This window comes from Pteropus vampyrus, unplaced genomic scaffold (assembly GCF_000151845.1).
Source record: "Pteropus vampyrus isolate Shadow unplaced genomic scaffold, Pvam_2.0 Scaffold31, whole genome shotgun sequence".
NCBI classification, from domain to species: Eukaryota; Metazoa; Chordata; class Mammalia; order Chiroptera; family Pteropodidae; genus Pteropus; species Pteropus vampyrus.
This window is the reverse complement of record NW_011888812.1, coordinates 11051252-11056162: the sequence shown is the minus strand read 5'-3', so window position 1 is coordinate 11056162 and position 4911 is coordinate 11051252. Positions and strand designations below refer to the sequence as shown.

At 45.2% G+C, this 4911-nt stretch overlaps 1 pseudogene; it reads right to left on the bottom strand.

Annotated features, from left to right (window-relative positions):
• Window positions 1–3176: 3176 nt before the first annotated feature.
• LOC111737873 lies at window positions 3177–3295 on the bottom strand (annotated as a pseudogene).
• Window positions 3296–4911: the final 1616 nt, after the last annotated feature.

Sequence of the window (4911 nt, the reverse complement as noted above, 5' to 3'; positions counted from 1 at the left end):
AAGAAGAAGAAGAAGAAGAAGAAGAAGAAGAAGAAGAAGAAGAAGAAGAAGAAGAAGAAGAAGAAGAAGAAGAAGAAGAAGAAGAAGAAGAAGAAAAGAAGAATGAAGAAGCTCTGGCTTTTTCTCTGGCCACATTCAAGCAATTAATTGGATCTGAGTGTCAGCTCCCCCTTGTGATAGGGTAGGTGACTGGCGTTCACCATCACTCCTGGTATTGTCATCTCAATGCCGAGAACAAATGGGCAGTTGCCAAGAAACATGGCACCCACACCGTTCATGTTCTCTCTCAAACAGGAGCACATAAAAAGATTCAGAAATGGTGTGGCTTTTCAGTATTTAGTCCATTCCATTTATTTTTGTTGCTGACTACTCCTGAAGACATTTGAGTTTCTGACTTTTGATTCGAGTGTACCTAGAGATCAAAGTTCATGGGTAGCAAAATTATTGACAAATTGTTTACTTTCTAAGTTGCTCTCTTAGGAAGAGATCACGAGCCAGTGTCAAATGTGAACAGCGTGCATTACGTGACTATGGAATGCTCCATTTTTGCCTACCCCTAAATCCTCTGCTCATCCCCCAACCTGCCTCCCCCTCGTGCCACCACCACCCCAAAAAGGAGCAAAAAAGAGTACAGAGGTTTGACTCTTCAGATGAAGACTTTACCTTCCTGTTCTTGAATTTCAATAATAAAGCCATTCCATAAATCCCACCAATTCCCTCCTACACTGCCCATCTCCCTTAGAGTAGGAGAAAAATAGCTAACAGCCACCATTTACTAAGTGCTTGCTATGTTCTGCACCAGCTCCTCATGGAACCCTCCCCTTCCCCACCCCACCCAGCTGGGAGTATCTGGACTCTACAGTTTCACATGTCCCACCCCTTCCTCCCAGAAAGGGAACAAACATCGCAACTCCAGGTCTCAGCTTTTCGAGCTCTGTCTTCGACAGACCACAAAGAGCTAAGGGGTCTCTCGCTATCCATTCATTCTGGCCAAAAGCCCAGGGCGGATCCTATCTCACAGGCCGCAAGGGCCAGCAATGATTTCAACCGACCCACATGCTCTTCACGCCCTCCCAGAACCATCCTGAAGTAACCCTGTGTTCTTCCAAGGCTCTGCAAATAGAGGTTCCCACAAGCCAAAGCACCGCCCCACTGGTTTCCACAGCACTGCAGACTCGAAGAGGACAGAGAACACAGTGGGGGCGAAAATCAACAGGACTTGAGTCGGGTCCAGATTTGAATCCTGGCCCCACCACTTATCAGCAAGGAGTCCGAAAGCCAGTGACTTCACTTCTCAAATTATTTCACCTGTAAGTTACCATCTACTCTGTAGGCTTGATGTGAGGATTAAGTGGCACATAGTAGGTGCTCGATTAATAGCAGCAAATATCAATCATTCAGGTGGGAAAGCATAAGAATTAGGAAAAAGCAGAACCAGAAGGTATTTCTGCTAACACAGAAGCAAGAGCAGCAGGGAAGGGCAAGTTGGCATCTTGGATTCTGTTGCACAATGAGAGGAACTTGGGCTAAAATTCTCAGATGCTGCATTCTTGTCTCCCATCAGGAGCTGCACTGAGGCTATCCTGCATCAGCCCAAAAAGGACATTTTCTGCAAACCCACCATCAATGCCACTCCCCACACTACCAGCAGGGTCTGCCTGTTTAGCTGAGAGCACAGGACTCAGGCCCTGCTCCTCGCCACATGAAAAGACAGTCTAATGGTGGGATCAGAAACCACAAGTGGTGGTGACAGGCCGGTTTTTATACAGACTTTTCGGCCTACGATATTGCCTTCCAATTTAAAAGTGCATCACTGAAATATCCAAATAGCACAAGAAACTTCAACGGCTCTCCACCGAGCTTTTAATAATAACCTAAATACAACCACCACCCAAAAAAAAAAAAAAAGTTCCAAAGCAAAGCCACACCATTGTCCTCTCTAGAGACTGGTCTTTGACAAAATGGCACCTTTGCAAATTGCCCTGGGCAGGTTCAATCAAGCCAGTGACTCCACAAAGTAGACACTTTTATTTTATATCCAAGCAATGAAAAGAGAACTCAGAGTCATAAAGTACTGAAATTGAAGAGCTGGCTTAGCAGAGCCTATCTACAAATGGTGAAGACAGCGATGGGAAGTGACAGGTGATTTTCAACATCTCATAAAGCCTAAAAAAATGCCCTAAATCAGTGGTCGGCAAATTATTTCCATAAAAGGCCAGACAGGATCTCGTTTAGGCTTTGCAACTCTGCTTTGGTACAGTGAAATCAGCCACAGATAATGCATAAACTAATGACCGTGGCTGTGTTCCAATAAAACTTTATTTGTAAGCATCAATTGTGTATTTCATATCATTTCACTCTGTCATAAAACATTATTCTTCTCTTGTTCTTGTTTCTGTTTTTCCAATCATTTAAAATGTAAAATACAGTCTTAGCTCACAGATCACCCAAAAATAAGCAGTGGCTGGATTTGGCTCTTGGGACTGTCGTTTGCTGACCACTGCCCTAAGTCACATATTTACCCTGGACAGAGCCGCAAGCACAGACCAATGGCAGGTCAGAGCCTGAGCATGTGGTCTGGGTCTGCTTCCGTATCCTGGTTCCGACAATTACCAGCTTAAGCACTGAGCTAAAGTTCAATCTTCTCATCTGACATTAGAGATGATGACAATCCCCTCCATAAACACTTGAGAGAATTAAATGAAATAATGTCTGGCACAAGGCAAATGTTCAAGAGAGGAGAACTCTTTCATTGCTACCATTGTTCCCTTGCTTCTGGCTAGACTTCATCAACTCAGTTTATGAACACAGGGTCTCTGGTGCTGGTCTGAATTTCCAGTTGGAAGTCTCTGGCTGATAAGACATGAGAAAGAACAAAACTTTTCTAACTGAAAACAGGGTATGTGAAAGATAAAATAACATGCAATATGGGTCCACTGGCGACAGAAGATGGTGGTTGGTGATCAAAACACATTGACCAGAGAGATGCTTTCTCAGAGCAACACTGTCTGGTAGCCTGCACATCTGCGGTCCAACCTCCTCATGTGGCACTTGGTGGAAGTCTTCTTATTTTTCAAGTACGAGGAGTCACACACTTCAAATCCACCTGTGCTCAGCACAAGGCCTCCCCTGTAATGCTCATTCAGTACTAGCTGATTGGTGGACTTTTGTTTTAATGCCTACAGCACCTGGTCTTTCTAGGTGGTCTCCCATCCAAGTACTAACCAGGCCCAACACTGCTTAGCTTCCGAAATCAGACGAGATTTGGCATGTTCAGGGTGGCATGGACGTAGACTTCATGATTGGCAGATTTTAATTGGAACCCCAGGACCTAGAACAGAGCTGGCCTGGCCATTAGTGAGTAAATACATGTGTGTGAACTTCAGAGCCTTGAGAACCATCAGTAGGAGTACATGTGGTCAATCACGACGTAGGATAAAATCTTAGGGATTATCTGCACCAATCAGCCTCTACCTGGAGTTGGAGGAAACAGAAGCCCAGAGAGGTAAAGCGATTTGTCCGAAGTACCTCAGTCTGAAACTCATTCATTCATCCATGTTCACTGAGTGCATCTATATGCCAGGCCCCATGATCATTAGGGACACAGAGATGATTCAGTTCCCTAATCTCAATTGCTGAAAGACTGGCAAGGGAAACAAAGAAATAAACAAATGATTTTTTTCCTTCCCTTTAAGAACCATTTAATTTGGTGACGATAGCAACATGTTACATTCGCCATTTTATGTTCTGAACTTTTCAACGTACACCCTTTTTTTCCCCCTAAACAACAGATGTAATCAATGCCTGCTGTAAAGGCATTGTGTGTGACTCACAAAAGCAGCACTCACATTAAAGGTACATTTCTTTCCACATATCTTATCGACATACCTTAAATTCCCTAAATAATCTGTGCTGCCCTCCCCGACTGTGGCTCGCGCTGGTCCTATTACCCAGGAAGTGAGAGCTGTCCCACCCGCTCCTTGGTGCAACTTCATCAAACTCTGTTCCCCAGCACAGCCCAAGCTTTCCTCTGTGGTGTGCTCAGCACCTGCCCTCCCCTCTTATCGCTCATTACTGGAACTGTTTCATCTGTTTCTCCTTTGAAGTGGGGACTTCATAATTCACACCTAGCACAGCACCCAGCACAGCGCCTGCGCTGGCTGACCACTGGACAGCTGGATGGTAAGCAGTGTTGGTAGGCTGAGAGGATAAGGATGGGGACAGGGTCTACTGGATTTTCTTTGGACAGCCGGAAAGAACAAAGGAGTGCATTCAAGTCAAGACTGTGAGGGAAAAAAAAAAAACCCACAACAGCAAGGGCAAGGGAGCACACGGAAGCAGTTCTCACTCTGGCAGGTATCAGAACCACCTGGAGAACTTGTTAAAAATACAAAGGCCCAGCCCTATCCTACTTCAACCAGCCTGGTTCTCTGTTCTTTATCAGCTCTCTAGGTGACTCAAATACCCTCCAAAGTTTGAGAACCACGGGCTGAAGGTATTTTAAAGGGACAGTGAGAAATGATGGTATAACCCAGAGTCCCCTCTAGTCTGAAATAGTCACACCCGTAATCTCCTAGGAAAGCCATGAACAACTCCAGCGGGTAAACTGGGAGTTACTCCAGTTTGAGGAAAACTCGACCGAGAAGACACTGAAGATATCCTTTAATGACCTTCAAACACAAGGGAGGTTGCCTGGTCCTCTGGAATCCAGGCTGAGTTCGCCCCATGGGTTCCAGCTGGGCTAAAACCAGACTGCTTGGTGGGGAAGGTGGGCCAAAGGCAGTGCTTCCCTCAGATGCACTGCACATTTCTGGCAGCTTCTTCCAGTTCTCTCTTCAACAAATTCAGCAATCCAACAAATCTTAGAAAGTAATCCCATCGGTCTAGTAGGAATTTGGGCTAAGAGTGATT